Source organism: Tachyglossus aculeatus, unplaced genomic scaffold (genome assembly GCF_015852505.1).
Source record: "Tachyglossus aculeatus isolate mTacAcu1 unplaced genomic scaffold, mTacAcu1.pri scaffold_152_arrow_ctg1, whole genome shotgun sequence".
NCBI lineage: Eukaryota > Metazoa > Chordata > Mammalia > Monotremata > Tachyglossidae > Tachyglossus > Tachyglossus aculeatus.
In genome coordinates, this window is record NW_024044875.1 from 374,591 (window position 1) to 394,696 (window position 20,106).

The 20,106-nt window shown below is 47.7% G+C and overlaps 1 pseudogene; it reads right to left on the reverse strand.

Annotated features, from left to right (window-relative positions):
- Positions 1–265: 265 nt before the first annotated feature.
- LOC119923182 lies at positions 266–12,250 on the reverse strand (annotated as a pseudogene).
- Positions 12,251–20,106: the final 7,856 nt, after the last annotated feature.

Here is a 20,106-nt window from a genome sequence, read left to right on the forward strand (position 1 = left end):
AACATGATGAACCTGGCATCATTGAAACTGCCCGGCAACCTCTGGGCCAGAAAGGCCACTGTGAGGCTGACCAGGGCCACAAGCCGCATTTATACCAGGATGCAGTAGTAGGCTGTGGTGGAGCCCTCGTTGCAATGGACGATGATGACCCCGGCCTTGGTCACCATGTCCTCGTCAGAGGATCGGGGGGAGGTTCCCAGCCAGACCATGCAGATGCCCATTTGAACGAGGGAGCAGACACAGACAATAGAGGAAGGTGCCCTGGTCACAGCCACGTCCTTATTCTGCTCTCCAGCCAGGTGGCCCTGGAGGCCAGGATCACGGTGACCTTGTTGGCCAATACTGCGGAAATGGCCAAGGAGAAGGTGACTCTGAAGGCTGTATGACGAAGGAGGCAGGTGGCCGGGCCGGGGCGGCTAAACATGGTCAGGAAGGACAGGAAGCAGAGCAGGAAGGCCGTGACGAGGTTGTAACAGAGATTGCGGTTGTTAGCTTTCACTATGGGGGTGTCTCGGTGGTGGATAAAGACCCCCAAAACCAGAGCGGTGAGGAGAGAGAAACAAAGGGTTAAGGACACCAGAACCATTCCCAAAGGCTCCTTGTTAGAAAGGAAGACCACCGCTTTTGGGGTACACTGATCTGTCTGAGGATTTGGAAATTCATCTTGGGAGCACTTGATGCATTGATCCATAACAGAAGGTAGTATATGGAATTTCACACCTTATCTGGTATGACATATGAGGTTCCAGTCCCTGGACGAGGGAAATTCACAATGGAGGTGCAAATACAGAAAACAACCAGGACAGTTAGTTGAATGGAGAGCTGCTTTCAAATGACCGGAACGTGTCTATCAACTCTGCTGTATTGTACTCTCCCAAGCATTTAGTACAGAGCTCAGCACCTGGTAGGTGCTCATTAATAGCACTGATTGATTGATTAACAGGGGAATGAGGGAAGCCTCCCAATTCCAAAGGCTGTGGGTCAGGCAGGAGCCCAACCCTGATGAGACAATAGGGCACCGAGAAGGCTGGGTGTCCCAAAGTCCCCCACCTTCAGCCTGGCCTAATGGATGGAGCCGGGGCCTGGAGGTCAGAAGGACCTGGGTTCTAATCCCGACCCTGCCACCTTTTCTTCTTTGTGAACCTAGGCAAGTCACTTCACTTCTCTTCGCTTCAGTTACCTCATCTTTAAAATGGGGATTGACCCTGTGAGCCCCATATGGGACATGGGCTGTGTTCAACCTGATTTGGGCTGTGTTCAACCTGATTAGCTTGTATCTATCCAAGGGATTAGTACAGTACCTGGCACATAGTAAGCACTCAACAGAAACCATAAAAGGCATCCTCCAAGCATCTTGGTGCCTCTGGCAAAGACTAAGATTCAGATAAGAATACTTGTGGGACTGGCTAAGTGATTACTATGTGCCAATCAATATACTAAGCTCCGGGGTAGATACAAAATCATCACGTCCCAAATCGGGCTCACAGTCTAACTGGGAGGAAGAACAGGTGTTTAATACCCAATTGGAAGGTGAGGGAACTGAAGCCCAGAGAAGTGGAGGGACTTGCCCGAGGTCACACAGTAGACAAGTGGAGGAGCAAAGATTCTGACACTCAGGCCTGTGCTTTGTCCACCAGGCCCTGGTGCTTCTTTGGACACCTAGTAAACCCATAATAATTATCACAGTAATTCACATATCACATAATTTGAAATGTCACAACAATATCACACTCATTTTTGTTATTATCAATATTACTTCGCACTCTCAGAAAGCTCTCCTGGACTATCCTGCCTGACCCGCCGCTGTTTGACCGGGAACATGATTCTCGGTGGACACCTACCTGTCTGTTTGCTGATCTCGCCCTTCATACAAGGCACGCAGTCGTAGCAGCAGGGAGCATTCCCTTCCTGAGCTGTTTTCCTGAATCCCGGCCGGCAGCTCTCGCTACACATGGAGTGGGGGATCTGCACGAGGAGGGGAAGTGGGAGATAGGCAGGGCATTGAGGCTTTCCTCCCTGGGACTCAGGGGCAAGGGGTGAAGAGAGGAAATGATATAGAAATCCCAGGGCAACGTTTTACTCCCTTCATAGGGGCAGGAGACAGTGAGTTCAATCAGAGCTCGGAACAGTCTTCCTCATCGCAGTAGGATCTATTGAGCAGTTACTGCGGACAGAGTACTGCATTAGGCACTTTATAGAACAATCAATCAAACGATTGATCCACCAATGGAGTGATGGATTTAACTTCGCTAAAATCTGTCCTTTCCTGTCCATCCAAATTGCTACCTCGTTAAACCAGAGACTCACCCTAACCTGCTCTGATGACCAAATCAGTCTCCTTGCTGCCCTTCTTGCCTCCTGTCTCTCCCTACTCCAGTCCATACTTCACTCTATTGCCCGGATCGTTTTTCTACAAAATGGGTTCAGTCCATGATTCCCCACTCCTCAAGAAACTCTAGTGGTTGCCCATCCACTTCTGCATCAAAAAGAAACTTCTTACCATTGACCCCAAAGCACTTAAGCCCCTTGCTTCCTCTTACCTTACTTTGCTACTCTCCTGGTACAACCCGGCCCACACACTTGGCTCTTTCGATGCCAATCTACTCACTGTACCTCAATCTCGTCTACCTTGCTACTGACCTCTCGCTCATGTTCCACTTCTGTCCTGGAATTTTCTTCCTCCTCATGTCTGACAGGCAATGATTCTTCCCGCCCATTCAAAGCCTTGTTGAAGGCACTTCTATAAAAGACCTTCCCTGACTAAGCTCTCATTTTCCTTGTGTCAAATCCTTTCTGCATCACCCTGACTTGCTCCCTTTATTCATAACCCCCTCCCAGCACCACAGCCCTATATATATGTCTGTAGTTGATTTTTCTTAATGTCTGTCTCTCCCTCTAGACTGCAGTCAGGGAATGGGTGTGTTATACTATGTTGCGTTCTCCCGAGCATCTAGTAGTGTTCTGCACACAGTAAACGCTCAATACATATGATTGACTGACTCACTTGTCAGTGATATTTACTGAGCACTTACTGTGACAAGAGCACTCAAGCGCTTGGGAGAGTAAAAAGGAAATAGAGTTGGTGAACACATTCCCTGCTCACAACGAGCTTACAGTCTAAATGAGAAGACAGGCATTACTAGAAAAATTCACGTTTTCGTACATAATGCATAGATATGTCCATAAAGGCTGTGGTACGAATAACCGTCCCCTCCACTACACAGAAACCGCCCTCTCGAAGGTCACCAATAATCTCCTTCTTGCCAAATCCAACAGCCTCTTGTCCATCCTAATCTTCCTCGACCTCTCAGGTTCCTTCGACACTGTCGACCACCCACTTTTCCTGGAACATTATCCAACCTTGCCTTCACTGGCCCTGTCCTCTCCTGGTTATCCTCTTAGTTCTTTGGCCATTCATTCTCAGTCTCCTTCGCGGGTTCCTTCTCTGCCTCCCAGCCCCTATCTGTGGGAATCCATCAAGGCTTAGCTCTGGGTCCTCTTCTATTCTCCATCTACACACACTCTCTTGGAGAACTCATCTGTCCTCATGGCTTCAACTACCACCTCTATGCAGATGATTCCCAAATCTACATCTTCAGCCCTGATTGCTCTCCCTCTGCAGTCTCATGTTTCCTCTTGCCTTTAAGACATCTCTACTTGGATGTCCTCTTCTCACCTTAAGTTTAACATGTCCAAAACTGAACTCATCTTCCCACCAAAACCTTGTCCACCCCCCGACCTTCCCATCACTCTAGACGACACTACCACCATTCCTGTCTCACAAGCCCTTAACCTTGGTGTTATCCTAGACTTCTGTCTCTCATTCAACCCATATAGTCAATCCATCACTAAATCCTGTTGGTCCCACATCCGCAACATTGCTAAAATCTGCCCTTTCCTCTCCATCCAAACTGCTACCACGTTAATACAATCACTCATCCTTTCTTGCCTGGATTACTGTGTCAGCTTTCTCGCTGACAACCCAGCCTCCTATCTCTCCCCATTCGAGTCCATACTTCTGCTGCCTGGACCATTGTTCTACAAAAACATTCAGGACATGTTTACCCGCTCCTCAAGACACTCCAGTGGTTGCCTAGCCACCTCCACATCACCACTATCCTCCAACTCCACACCGCCACATTGGCTTTAAAGCACTCAATCACCTTGTCCCTTCCTACCTCACCTCTCTATTCTCCTACTACAACCCAGCCTGCACACGTCACTCCTCTAATGCTAACCTTCTCACCGTACCTTGTTCTTATCTATCTCACACCCAACTCCTTGCCCGCATCCTGCCTCTGTCCTGGAATGCCCTCACTTCTCAAATCTGACAATTATTCTTTTCCCCTTTCAAAGCCTTATTGAAGGCACAGCTCTTCCTAGAGGTTTTCCCTAACTGATCCCCCCTTTCGTCTTCTCCCTTTTCCTTCTGCGTCGCCCTGACTTGGTCCGTTCATTCATCCCTCCTCGCAGCCCCACAACATTTAGGTACATACCTGTAATTTATTTATTTATTTATTTTAATGTCCATCCCCCATCTTCTTGACTGTAAGCCCGTTGTGGGCAGGGAATGGGTCTATTTATTGTTGTACAGTACTCTCCCAAGCACTTAGTACAGTGTTCTGCACATAATCAGTGCTCAATAAATGAGATTGAATGAATTAATGAATGAATATCAAATGTCCAAAAGGCACAGATCCAAATGCATAAACAATGCAGAAGGAAGAGGGTACTGGTGAAAACGATGGCTTAATCAGGGAAGGCTTTGTTCAGGAAAAGTGACCTTAATAAGGTTTGAGAGGGTGAACGGAATGGTGGTCTGGCATATATGGAAAGGGAGGGAGTTTCAGGCCAAAGGGAGGATGTGGGATAGGGGTAGGCAGCAAAATAGATGAAACTGAGGCACAGTGAGTAAGCTGTTGCCACAGGAGCAGAGTGTCCAGGCTGGGCTGTAGCAGAAGATCAGTGAAGACAGGTAGGAGGGGGTGAGTTGATTGAGTGCTTTGAAGCCAATGGAGTCTCATCCTTTCATTTCATCCATTTGTACAGCCCTGCTGGCTTCTAGTTCAAGATAACAATATGGGATCTCATCCAATAACGCCTCCTCAGTCAGCCAATCAATCAAAGCATTTATTGAGTGCTTACTGTATACCGAGCTCTGTACTTGGGAGGGTACAATGGGTAGGATTAGAATTCATTCTGGGCAGGTAATGTGTCTGTTTATTGTTATACTGTACTCTACCAAGCTCTTAGTACAGTGCTGTACACATAGTAAACACGGAATAAATATGGTTTAATGAATAAATGAAGACATACTCTTGCCAATAAGGAGCTCACAGGCCAGAGCGGAGGATAGACACTAAAATAAATGACGGATATGGACTGAAGGGCTGAGGGACTGAGGGCGAATTGGATACTAGCATGGATAGGCCTCATTGAGGCTGTCGGGCTGCTTCCTGGTTTGACAGGACAACGTGAGGCAGACTGGGTCCAGGAATCCCATGTTGGCCAGGTCTCAATAGAAGGTGGTGGCAAAGACCCCGTTGCACTGGACGATGATGACTGCAGCCTCAGTTGCCCAAATCCATGTCTGGGACTGGGGGACAGATTCCCAGCCAGACGACACAGTTGCCCACTTGGAGGAAGGGGCTTACACAAACATAATCTCCTTCTGCTCTCCGGCCTAGTAGCTCTGAAGGCCGGGACCATGGTGATGATCTTGACAACATGGTGGAAATGGCTATGAAGAAAGCAACTCCAGAGGTTGTTTGTTGCTGAATGAACGTCTTCCCACCCTTCTCCTCCTCCTCCTTTTCCACCTCCTGCTCCTCCTCCTACCCCTTCTTCCTTCATTACCTAAGAAAACAGCCCATCCCAACTTGTCCTCTGCTCACTGATGGTGAAATCGTGGCCAGCTGGAGCCAGGAGCATGAACTCTCCTACTTGGATGTAGACTTTGGTGCCATTCTGTAAAATCCGATAGCTCAGAACGTCAAACCTACTTGTTGCCCAGCCGGGGTCTTCCAAATAGACTTACTCACCAGTGCTGGTGTGAGCCCGAGCATCCTTCAGGGACACGTGGAGCTAGGAGAAGGAGACACCATTGATTGAAGTCACCAAAGAAGCAGTGTTGCCTAGTGGCTAGATCCTGGGCCTGGGCATCACAAAGACCTGGGTTCTCATACCGGCTCTACCTCTTGTCTGCTGGGTGACCTTGAGCAAGTCGTTGCACTTCTCTGGTCCAAAGGGGATTAAGACTGGGAGTCCCATTTGGGATGTTGATTGGGTCCAGCTTGATTAGCTTTTATGTTCCCCAGCACCTAGAACTGTGCTTGGCATATAGTTAGTGCTTAACAAATAATAATGATAATGATAATAATAATTGTGATATTTTTAAGCACTTACTAACTACGAGGCACTGTACTAAGGACTGGGTTGGGCACAAACAAATCGAGTTGGACACAGTCCCTGTCGCATGTGGGGCTCACAGTCTCAATCCTCATTTTACAGATGAGGTAACTGAGGCACAGAGAAGTGAATGCCCAAGGTCACACACCAGACAAGGGTCGTAGCCAGGATTAGAAGCCATGACTCCCAGGTCCGTGCTCTACCCACTACATCATGCTGCTTTTATATAAGTAAATTAAATTAAATGTTTTTTAAGACAAAAAAGTGAAGTATCCTCTGACTCTGAGTTGGCCATGCTCGGCCCAAACCATGCAGATGATACCCAGGAACTCGAATAACTGGACTCTGGTTGCCAAGGGCCACGAGTGGACAAGAGTCTCCTTAAGCTGGGCTTCAGCGAGGGAGGAAGGAGAGAATTACCTTCCATAGATGAGGAATCCGACTTGGCCAAACTCCCAAAGTCGCCATGTCACTTGCTGCCCAGATCTCGTGGTGGAGGGCATGAGCTATGGGGTGAACAGCGCTGCACATTATGTAACTTTGGGGAGACAGGTTCATAACCCATAGGTCCAAGGGCCTGTCTTCCAATGTATCAATGTATTTTATTTTGTTAGTATGTTTGGTTTTGTTCTTTGTCTCCCCCTTTTAGACTGTGAGCCCACTGTTGGGTAGGGACTGTCTCTATATGTTGCCAACTTGTACTTCCCAAGCGCTTAGTACAGTGCTCTGCACACAGTAAGTGCTAAATAAATACGATTGATTGATTGATTGATTGATTGAATGTATCGTTTAAATCACACATTCACAGGGAATCAAGCCTCTCTGGATCTGGACAATCAAAGGTCCAATACCAGAAAGACCGTAGAAACATGACCTATGGATATTTCTGAGGGTTCAGGGTCTATTCAAAATCCCTGAAACTCGGTATCTCCTTCCTATGGCCTGAAAATGACAAGGAGCCTTGGAAAGAGGTGTATTTCTGATAACGGAATTTGTTGTAAAATCCTAGTTGGAGGTAGTTACTCAGACTTTGCCAAGAACAGGGCTTTGGTCCATACAATATACAATTTTCAATAAAGAGAATATATGCCCATAAGCAGCGACCACATTCGACGATGATGTAATCGTTTGACTAAGATTACAGTCAGAGGCAAGTCCACCTTCAGCAAAGTATTGGTCGACTCTTTTGACATAAGACACACAGATACCATTCTTGGCTATGTCCTCCATTAGGACCATGGTGAATATCTGCCCTCAAACGTAATCGGTAACCAAGAGGTCAAGCCAGACCCAGTGAAAATGTTTCATGAGATGGACCATTCCCGAAGGCAGATCTGGGGAACTTGCAGAGATCTGTTAGAGAGACAGCAATCGGGCCTTATCTCTGAGAGTGGGGACCGCTGGGCCATAGCAGATCTACACGGAAGACAGAGTCGGGGAAAGAGGGGACTCTGGAGTGGATATATGGATAGGCATAACTCATCATTCCATGTTCCCAAATTAATAAATCAATTCATGGGATTTACTAAGTCCTTACTAGGTGCAAAGCCCTGTACTATGCTCTTGGGGGAGTACAACAGAGCTGGGAGACAGACTCCCAGCCCATAAGGAGCTTGGAGTCTACAGGGGTCACCCTATACCATCCTGGGCAAAAGAACACAGTCCAATTCATTGTTGCTGGATCCCTTGAAGTAGTCCATGCCTGAGGATGTTTCATGGATCATCGGAAAATCGATACTAGTTAAGCTCCGCTTCCTTTAGTGTGATGCATTCTATTAGGCACTTTTGAAGTTTAAAATACTACTGAGGAGCAGTGGAAAGAGCAGAGGCCTAGGTGTTGGAGAACCTCGGTTCTAATCCCAGTTCTGCTGCTTGCCTGCTCAGAGACCTTTGGCAAGTCGCTTCGATTCCTCATTTGTAAAATGGGGATCCAAAACCTGTTCACCCTCTTTTTTCGACTGGGATCCTGATGAGGGTGAGGAACTGGATCTGACCTGATCATCTTGTATCTCACCAGTGCTTGGATAGTGATTTACAGATAGTAAGCGCTTACCAAGTACTATAATTATAAAGAAAGTGACGCATTCCCTGCTTTTACATTGTAACAGGGAAAGTGAATTGAAGAAGACATTTACAATCAGATGGTCCAAATAAATAATTCAGTGCATGCCTATCTGTGAGTTCGAGCAGAATGGCCTCGTGGACAGATCCCGGGCCTGGGAGTCAAGAGACTATGAGTTCTATTCTCAGCTCCATCGTCTGTCACCTGTGGAACATTTGGCAAGTCGCTTAACTTCTCTGTGCTTCAGACACCTCACCTGTAAAATGGAGATTAAGACAGTAAGCCCTATATAGGACAGGGACTATTTCCAACCCGATTACCTAGTATCTACTCCAGCACTTAGAACAGGGACTGGCATATAGTAAACACTTACCAAATACCGCAATTCTTAATTATTGAATATATTCATAAGTTTTAGAATTGGCTAGGTGGATGATAACACTCAAGGATCTGGCAAATCAACCAGGAAAGATTTGTTGGACGAGGTGGGATTTTAGGAGGAATGTGAATTTGAGAAGAACTCTAGGCAGATGTGGGGAGGGAGTAGGGAGTAGCTCCCAGCTTAGGGGAACAGCATGGTCTAGTGGAAAGCACAATGGCCCGGGAGTTAGAGGCCCTGAGTTCTCATCCCAGCTTTGAAACCTGTCTGCTGTGTGAGCTCAGGCAAGTCACTTCACTTCTCCGTGCCTCAGTTCCCTCATCTGTAAAATAGAGATCAAGACAGTGAGCCTCATGTGGGACATGGACTCTGTTCAACCTGATTAGTTTGTATTTGGGGAATTGTGTGCATAAGTTGTATCTGGGAGAATACAATAGAGTTGGTAGACAAGGCTCCTTGCCCAGAGGCGGCTTACAGTCTACAGGCAGTCTTCCTTTTTCCTTTTGGGCAAAGATGTACGTCTATTTCATGGATTTCGGCTCCTTCAAAGTACTTCCCTGCCTGGATATGTCGATAGCACAGTGCTTAGTGCAGTGGCTGGCACATAGAAAGGGCTTAATGAATACCATAAAATGACAACAACCAACAGCAACAACAACAACCTAACAATGGTCTGCCTCTAGCCGTCGGGACTCTTTACCTGTGGGAGCTTATGGAGTCCCAGCAGCCAGGAACCAGTCATGGACACTGTTGATGACATTCCTCCTATGACAGCCAGCAGTTTGTCCCACCGCTCCATCGCACAGCCGTAGTTGGGAACTGTTCCAGATCTCCCTGAGAGCTGAGTCATGGAACTCTCTATTCATGTCATTCTTTGGAAGTGTACACTGAAGACGTGGAAGCCCAGAGAAATATTGGGTAATAGGCTGGGTTCCTAGTTGATCTCCTCCAGAGAAAACATCAGGGCCATGAGATGCTGGTAGTGTTTGGTGAAGTATCTGCAACGGGAAGGATGGGAGATGGCACTGAAAAGTCTGGGTGAAGCAGAAAAAGCATGGAAACAGAGGACCTAGATTCCAATCCTGCCACCACCAATTGCCTGCCATGTGAACCTGGGTGGGTCACTTCACTTCTCTGGGACTGAGTTATCTCATGGGTGAAATGGGGATGAAGACAGTGAGCCCTATGTGGGACAGGGACTGTCTTCAACCTGATTAGCTTGTGCTTTTCTCAGTGACCTGGCACCCAGGCAGTGCCTGGCACCCAGGCAGTGTTTAACAAATACCACTGGAAAAAACAAAGTGGGTTGAATTGTTATATGGTAGGGGCAAAGGGGCACAGCGGACAGGGGCCCAGAGGAGAAAAACCCCATACACTAATAATAATGATAATAATAATGATGATGATTCTTGAGCACCTGCTATGTACCAGGATCTGGGTTGGATACACTATGAGGGACGTTGGCAGTGAGTCAAACCTTCACCGAATGTCTGGTAGGGAAAGCTGCAAGGAAGCCACAAAATAATCTATGTGGGTCAGTCAATCAATCAAAGATTTTGATTATTGAGCACTTTCTGTGTGCTGAGCACTGTGCTAGTTGCTTGGGAGAGTACAATAGAGCAGTCCTGAAGGAAGAGGCCATGGGTGCAGCCTGGGGTCTGCTTGAAGCCAAAAGTAACCTTGGGAGGAAATGCAGTCAGGGAAAGCAACAGGAGAAGATCTACAGAATGGATAATGGGACTAATAATGTTAATAATTGTGGTGTTTGTTAAGCGCTTTCTATGTGCCAGGCACTGTAATAAGTGCAGGGGTGGATGCAAGCAAACTGGGTTGGACACAGTCTCTATACCACATGGGGCTCACAGTCTCAATCGCCATTACAGAAGCAGCATGACTTAGTGGATAGAGCAAGGGCCTGGGAGTCAGAAGGTTATGGGTTCTAATCCTGCCTCTGCCGTATGTCTGTTGTGTGTCCTTGGGCAAGTCACTTTACTTCTCTGTGCCTGAGTTATCTCATCTGTAAAATGGGGATTAAGACTGTGAGCCCCATGTGGGACAGGGTCTGTCCAACATGATTAAATTGTATCCACCCCAGTGCTTAGAACAGTGTTTAGCAGCATACTTATTAGTATTTACAGATGAGGTACTGAGGCCAGGAGAAGTGAAGTGACTTACCCAAGGTCACACGGTAAACAAGTGCTGGAGCCAGGAGCCAGGAGATCCTGGTAGTGTTTGGTGAAGTATCTATAATGGGGATGATGGGAGACAGCACTGAAGTGTCAAGGTATAGCAGAAAGAACTCGGGCCTGGTGCTCAGAGGACCTGGGTTCAAATCCCCCACTACCACCGCTTGCCTGCTTTGTGACCCTGGGTAAGTCATTTCACTTCTCTGGGTCTCAGTTACCACAGTTACCTCATCAGTGAAATGGGAATGAAGACAGTGAGCACCATGTGGCAAAGGGATTGTGTCCAACCTGATTTGCTTGGGCTTTTTTCAGTGTCTGGCAACCAGAAGCACTTAAAATATGACATTGAAAAAAATCGTGTGTTGAATGGTCTCACAGCAGTATGACAAGGGCACAGAGGAGAAAAACCCCAGGCACTATGAATGAAATAGGAAGTGAGCCCAAGCCTTTCTCGTATCTCTGGTAGGGAAAGCTGCAAGGAGACAACAAACTAATGTATGTGGGTGAGTCAATCGATCAGTGATTTTGATTGAGCATTTTCTGTGCTCAGAGCACTGTACTAAGCGCTTGGGAGAGGGTAATACAACAGTCATGATGGAGGAGGTTGTGGGTGTGGACTGGTGACTGCTTGATGTAAAAAGTGACCTTGTAAGGAAATGCTGCCAGGGAAAGCAACAGGATGAAGATCCACATAACAGCATAACAGCAATAATGACGAAAATTAATAATGATGGTATTTTTTAAAGCGCTTACTATGTGCCAGGTACTGTACTAAGTGCAGGGGTAGAAACGAGAAAATTGTGTTGGACACAGTCCCTGTCCCACCTGGGGCTCACAATCTCAATCTCCATTTTACAGATGAGGTAACTGAGGCCAGGAGAAGTGAAGTGACTTGCTCATGGTCACACAGCAGACAAGTGGTGGAGCCAGAAATAGAACCGATGATCTCTTGAATTCCAGGGCCGTGCTCTATGCACTATGCTATGCTGCTTCTCTAATAGATGCTGACAGATGGATCAATGAATTAGTGGTATTCATTAAGCAGTTACTGTGTGCAGACCACTGTACTAAGCATTTGGGAGAGTACAATACAACAGAATAGGTAGACACGTTCCCTGCTCACAGTGAGATTACAGTCTAGAGGAACAGAGTAAGTAAAGGAGGGATTTGATTGTTATGAAATCTCTTTCTGACTCCAACAAATTACCTGGACATTCTGAGTCCTCTAGACTATAAGCTCCTTGGGGGCAGTGAATGGATCTACAAACTATTACATTGTACTACCCCCAGCAAATAATTCAGTGCTCTGTACAGGGTAATCAATCAATCAATCCATGGTAATTTTTGAGTATTTACTGTTTGCAGAGCACTGAACTAAGCACTTAGTCCCAAGTGCCTGCTACCTTTGTTGTGATTTACTCTCCCAAGTGCTTAGTACAGTTATCTGCCAAAGAGGAAGTGTTCACTAATTCACTAATTCACTAATTCACTGATTGAATTATTTGTGTTTCCTGAACTGTTACATCCGGGCTCTGCCCCCCTGACCCTTGCCTATAGACGTCAATATCACCCGTGCCCCAACACCCATGCCTGCTTCCCTTCCTTTCTCCTCCACCCAATGGTGCCACCTCCCACTCCACTCCCACCCATCCTACATCCCGGGAAACACAAACATTTACTCTATGGGCTCGGGAAAGATCAGCGGCAGATCTCTGAAGTAATAATAATAATAATAACAATTATGGCATATGTTAAGCGCTTACTACGTGCAAAGCACTGTTCTAAGCCCTGGGGAAGATACAAGGTCATCAGGCTGTCCCACTTGGGGCTCACAGTCTTAATCCCCATTGTAATCCTCGTTCTCGCCTGTCCCGCCATCGACCCCCGGCCCACGTCATCCCCCAGGCCTGGAATGCCCTCCCTCCCAACATCCGCCAAACTAGCTCTCTTCCTCCCTTCAAGGCCCTACTGAGAGCTCACCTCCTCCAGGAGGCCTTCCCAGACTGAGCCCCTTCCTTCCTCTCCCCCTCATCCCCCTCTCCATTCCCCCATCTTACCTCCTTCCCTTCCCCACAGCACCTGTATATATGTATATATGTTTGTACATATTTATTACTCTATTTATTTATTTATTTATTTTACTTGTACATATCTATTCTATTTATTTTATTTTGTTAGTATGTTTGGTTTTGTCTCCCCCTTTTAGACTGTGAGCCCACTGTTGGGTAGGGACTGTCTCTATATGTTGCCAATTTGTACTTCCCAAGCGCTTAGTACAGTGCTCTGCACACAGTAAGCGCTCAATAAATACGATTGATGATGATGATGGTTTACAGATGAGGTAACTGAGGCCCATAGAAGTTAAGGGACTTGCCCAAAGTCACACAGCTGACAATTGGAGGACCTGGGATTTGAACCCATGATCTCTGACTCCAAAGCCCGGGCTCTTTCCACTCAACATCACATCCAGAGAGAAGAGTCCTCCGATTACTACATCTCCATCCTGCTAGTAGCCACTGGAAAAATTTCTCTCCAAGGTTCAGGGAAGTTTGCAGTGGACACCATGCAGCAGGGAGAAGAGTGTAGTGCAAGGAAGACTAAGCCTTTTGGCCCTAGCTCTAAAACACAAAGCAAAAGGCTGATCCAGAGGCTGGGAAGTTGAGATGAGAGAGCTGTTCATCATTTCAGGCTCCTCTGAGGATTCATTCAACACACTGGTGTAGCACCTGGATGGAGAAGGTCTTCACTCCGGATTGGAGGAGGAAGTGGACGAGGGGGCATATTTATAGGGGTGCTTTTGCCTGATGCAAGGATTCTGGTTCCACCTGATGATCTTTGTTTTCGGTGGCATAAGTGACCTGAGACTCCTCTTCTTTCTCTCTCTCTCTTTGCCCTCACCCGACTTCCAGAGGGACTGTGATCACAGCTGCTGAGGAATAACGGCCTTGTAAGCTGCACCTGTGGAGTCACGATCACTGGACAAACAAGTGTTGTAAACTTGTCTCCCAGATCTTTTGTATTGTACTCTCCTGAGCACTTATTACAGTGCTCTGCATCTAGTAAGCATTCAGTAAATACCATTGTTTGATTAATTCCTCTATTATTCCTCTGATTGACTCTGCCCCCTACATGCTGTGTGATCGTGGGCACATTACTTCACTTCTCCATCTCTCAGTTTTCTCGTGTGTAAAACAGGAATGAAATATCTGTTCTCCAGCTCCCTCAGACTGGGAGCTCCATATAAGACAGGGACTGTGTTTGATCTGATTATCATGTGTCCATTCCAGAATTTTTCCTCAGAGAGCAAACCCCAGCTATTTGACTTCCACATCCCAGACAGTTGTAATGGGGATGCTGGCTGGAGCTATTCCATATGAATTATGAGACTGACTCTACTGAATGGGACCCACTTTAGGAGTGAACTGCCCAGGATAGAGTTATAGGTTGTACTCCACATAATTATTATTATTATTATTATTATTAGTAGTAGTAGTAGTAGTAGTAGTAGTAGTAGTAGTAGTAGTAGTAGTAGTAGTAGTATTCTAGACTGTGAGCCCGTTGTTGGGTGACTGTCTCTACATTTGTCTGACTTGTACTTCCCAAGCGCTTAGTACAGTGCTCTGCAAACAGTAAGCTCTCAATAAATATGATTGCATGAATGAATGAATTTGTTATGCTCTTGCTATGTGCCAGGCACTGTACTAAGCATAAGGGTAGATACAAGCAAATTGGCTGGACAGTCTCTGTCCCTCACGGGGCTCACAGATTTAATACCCATGAGAAGCAGCATGGTGTAGTGGATAGAGCTCAGGCCTGGGAGTCATGGGTTCTTAAATTGGCTCCACCCCATGTCTTCTGTGTGACCTTGGGCAAAGTCACTTCACTTCTCTTTGCATCACTTACCTCATCTGTAAAATGGGTATTGAGACTCTAAGCCCCACACGGGACAGAGACTGTCCAGTACGATTTGCTTGAATTCACTCCAGTGCTTAGTGCAGTACTTGGCACCTAGTAAGCGCTTAACAAATACAATTATTATTTTATCAATGAGGTAACTGAGGCCCAGAGAAGCTAAGTGACTTGTCCAAGGTGACACAGCAGACAAGTGGTGGAACCGGGATTAGAACCCTGGTCCACTGACTTCCAGGCCTGGGTTCGATCCACTAGGCCATACTGCTTCCTTATTATTCTCATCATTCTGATTACCTCTCTTCTTTTGGACCTGCAATGCCAGCACACTGAGACTGGACTGAGAAAAATTCTGAACGTCCTGAACTCATTGCTCTTTTTGACTTTCTTCAGCATGCCTCACTTTTGCATTCATCATTTCAGTTCCCATCCCATTTTCATCATGGCCTGTTTGTGTGAAAGTTTTACATTCCCAGTGAACTTTTTTGGAATGATATTTGTTTAGCCCTTACTTGTTCCAGGTAACTGACTCTACTACATGCTTGGGAGAGTACAATAGAACAATATAACAGGCCTATTTCCTGCCCTCTATGAACTAACAGTTTAGAGGGGGAGACAGACAGTAATGTCAATAAGTAAATTACGGATATGTACATAAATTCTGTGGGCCTGAGAGGGGGAAGAATAAAGGGATCAAGGCAGGGCAAGCAGAAGGGAGTGGAAGAAAGGGAAAAGAAGGCTTCGTGAGGGAAGGCCTCATGGAATACATATGCCCTCAATAAAGATTTGAAGAGAGGGAGAGTAATTGTCAGTTATGATGGGGGGAGGATGTAATTCCAGGCCAGAGGCAGGACGTGGCTAGGGTGCAAGCGGTGACATAGATGAGATTGAGGCACAGTGAGAAGATTAGCATTAGAGGAGCAGAGTGTGCAGGCTGGGCTGCAGTAGGAGAGTAGTGATGTGAGGTAGTAAGGGGCAAGGTGATTGGATGAGGAGGTGGATGGAGGTCCTTGAGGAGAGGGGAAACACAGCCTGAACATTTTTGTGGAAAAATGATCAGGGCAGCAGAGTGAAGTATGTACTGGAGTGGGTTGAGGAACGAGACAGGGAGGTCAGCAAGGAGGCTGAAATAATAATATATGTGGGATAGGATAAGAGTTTGGATTAACGTGGTAGCAGTTTGGATGGAGAGAAAAGGTCGGATTTTAGCTACGTTGTGAAGGTGAAACCGGCAGGATTTAGTGGTGGATTGAATATGTGGATTGAATGAAAGAAAGGAGTCAAGGAGGCTGAAACAGTAAGCCCAAGATCACGCCGTAGACAAGTGTCGGAGCAGGTATTAGAACCCAGGTTCTCTGACTCCCAGATCTGGGCTCTTTCTACTAGGCCACAATGCTTCTCACTGTCACAACTTTGTAAGGTTCCACTTGAGAATTGGCACCTGTGATGACATCCACTCAAGGAGATGCTTTCCATTTTTGATGACTGGTCTCGGGGCTACGGAATCTAGTTTTCCTTTACGACAGTGTCAATTCTGTACTGTGGGATTTCATGGGTCATCCTGATTGGTGGAGGAGAGCCCTCCACCAGCCCTCCCTCAGCCCTCGCACCTTCCTAGAATAATCGCTGCACTCAGGATCGGCACCTTTGTCCAACTGGCTTAGATATTTTTCATTCCCTGTCTCAGGCCTTCTGGGAGTTTTGGGTCAGCAAGGTTAGGAGGAGGATGTTGGTTGAGGCGTCGGGGTGTAGTGCCTGGGGAGAAGATGCACCTCAGACAAGTACAATCCCAGAGGAATTCCCTGAAATTCTTTTCCTTGGCAACAAGCCCGATCTGTGCCATGATGTCATAGAGAAGCAGCTTGGTCTATCAATCAATCAATCGTATTTATTGAGTGCTTACTGTGTGCAGAGCATTGTACTAAGCGCTTGGGAAGTGCAAGTTGGCAACATATAGAGACAGTCCCTACCCAACAGTGGGCTCACAGCCTAGAAGGGGGAGACAGAGAACAAAACCAAACATATTAACAAAATAAAAGAAATAGAATACATATGTACAACTAAAATAAATAAATAAATAGAGTAATAAATATGTACAAACATATATACATAAATACAGGTGCTGTGGGGAAGGGAAGGAGGTAAAACGGGGGAATGGAAAGGGGGACAAGGGGGAGAAGAAAGAGGGGACTCAGTCTGGGAAGGCCTCCTGGAGGAGGTGAGCTCTCAGTAGGGCCTTGAAGGGAGGAAGAGAGCTAACTTGGCGGGATGTTGGGAGGGAGGGCATTCCAGGCCAGGGGGATAACGTGGGCTGGGGGTCGACGGCGGGACAGGCGAGAACAAGGCACGGTAAGGAGATTAGCGGCAGAGGAGCAGAGGGTGCGGGCTGGGCTGTAGAAGGAGAGAAGGGAGGTGAGGTAGGAGGGGGCGAGGTGATGGAGAGCCTTGAAGCCGAGGGCGAGGAGCTTCTGCCTGATGCGCAGATTGATTGGTAGCCACTGGAGATTTTTGAGGAGGGGAGCAACATGCCCAGAGCGTTTCTGGACAAAGAAAATCCGGGCAGCGGCATGAAGTATGGATTGAAGTGGGGAGAGACACGAGGTTGGGAGATCAGAGAGGAGGCTGATGCAGTAGTCCAGACGGGATAGGATGAGAGCTTGAACGAGCAGGGTAGCGGTTTGGATGGAGAGGAAAGGGCGGATGTTGGCAATGTTGCGGAGCTGAGACCGGCAGGTTTTGGTGATGGCTTGGATGTGAGGGGTGAATGAGAGAGCGGAGTCGAGGATGACACCAAGGTTGCGGGCTTGTGAGAGGGGAAAGATTTTTAGTGCCGTCCACAGTGATGGGAAAGTCAGGGAGAAGGCAGGGTTTGGGAGGGAAGACAAGGAGTTCAGTCTTGAACATGCTGAGTTTTAGGTGGCGGGCACACATCCAGATGGAGATGTCCTGAAGGCAGGAGGAGATGCGAGCCTGTAGGGAGGGGGAGAGAGCAGGGGCAGAGATGTAGATTTGGGTGTCATCAGCGTAGAGATGATAGTTGAAGCTGTGGGAGCGAATGAGGTCACCAAGGGAGTGAGTGTAGATCGAGAACAGAAGGGGAGCAAGAACTGAACCTTGGGGAACCCCCACAGTAAGGGGATGGGAGAGAGAGAGAGCCTGCAAAAGAGACTGAGAATGAACGACCGGAGAGATAAGAGGAGAACCAGGAGAGGATGGAGTCTGTGAAGCAAAGGTTGGATAGCGTGTTGAGGAGAAGGGGGTGGTCCACAGTGTCAAAGGCAGCTGAGAGGTCGAGGAGGATTAGGATAGAGTATGAGCCGTTGGATTTGGTAAACAGGAGGTCATTGGTGACCTTTGAGAGGGCAGTTTCCGTGGAATGTAGGGGACGGAAGCCAGACTGGAGGGGGTCGAGGAGAGAGTTGGTGTTGAGGAATTCGAGGCAGGGCGTGTAGACAACACGTTCAAGGGGTTTGGAAAGAAATGGTAGGAGGGAGATGGGGCGATAACTTAAAGGTGAGGTGGGGTCAAGAGAGGTTTTTTTTAGGATGGGAGAGACATGGACATGTTTGAAGGCAGAGGGGAAGGAACCAGTGGAGAGTGAGCGGTTAAAGATGGAAGTTAAGGAGGGGAGAAGGGACGGAACGAGAGCTTTCATGAGATGAGAGGGAATGGGGTCAGAAGCACAGGTGGCCGGAGTAGCACTTGAGAGGAGGGAAGAGAGCTCCTCTGAGGATACTGCTGGGAAGGATGGGAGAGTAGCAGCGAGTGATAAGAGCTGCGGGGTTGGAGAAGGGTGGGGAGTGAATTTGGGGAGGTCGGACCTGATGGATTTAATTTTATTAATGAAGTAGGAGGCCAGATTGTTGGGGGTGAGGGAAGGAGGAGGGATAGGAACCTGGGGCCTGAGAACGGAGTTGAATGTACGGAAGAACTGACGGGGATGATGGGCGTGGGTTTCAATAAGGGAGGAGAAATAGTTTTGTCTGGCAGAGGAGAGGGCTGAGTTAAGGCAGGAAAGGATAAACTTGAAGTGAACGAGGTTGGCATGGTGTTTAGACTTTCGCCAGCAGCGTTCGGCATCTCGAGCATAGGAACGAAGGAGGCGGACAGTGGCAGTGATCCAGGGCTGTGGGTTAGTGGTACGAGAGTGGCGAAGGGAAAGGGGAGCGAGTGAGTCTAGCTGAATAGAAAGGGTAGAGTTGAGAGCGGTAATCTTGTCATCAAGACTGGGTAGAGAAGAGAGGGAGGCGAGGTGGGGTGTGAGGCGCTCAGAAAGATGGATAGGGTCAGGAGAGCGGAGATCTTTGTGAGGGAGTAATATGGGTTTACAGGGGAAATGAGTGTGAGTGAGGAGGCAGGTCTAGAGCCTAGACCTGGTCTAGTGTCTAGAGCACTGACCGGAGAGTCAGAGAGCCTGGGTTCTTATCCTGGCTCCACCACTTGTCTGCAGTTTGACCTCAGGTAAGTCGCTCATACTCTATCCTAATCCTCCTCGCCCTCTCATCTGCCTTCGACACTGTGGACCACCCTCTTCTCCTCAACACGATATCCAACCTTGGCTTCTCAGACACCGTCCTATCCTGATTCTGCTCTTATCTCTCCGGCCGTTCATTCTCAGTCTCTTTTGCAGGCTCTTCCTCCCGCTCCCATCCCTTTACTGTGGGGGTTCCCCAAGGTTCAGTTCTTGCTCCCTTCTGTTCTCGATCTACACTCACTCCCTTGGTGACCTCATTCGCTCCCACGGCTTCGACTATCATATCTACGCTGATGACACCCAAATCTACATCTCTGCACCTGCTCTCTCCCCCTCCCTCCAGGCTCGTATCTCCTCCTGCCTTCAGGACATCTCCATGTGGATGTCTGCCCGCCACCTAAAACTTAGCATGTCCAAGACAGAACTCCTTGTCTTCCCTCCCAAACCCTGCCCTCTCCCTGACTTTCCCATCACTGTTGACGGCACTACCATCCTTCCCGTCTCACAAGCCCGCAACCTTGGTGTCATACTCGACTCTGCTCTCTCATTCACCCCTCACATCCAAGCCATCACCAAAACCTGCCGGTCTCAGCTCCGCAACATTGCCAACATCCGCCCTTTCCTCTCCATCCCAACCGCTACCCTGCTCGTTCAAGCTCTCATCCTATCCCGTCTGGACTACTGCATC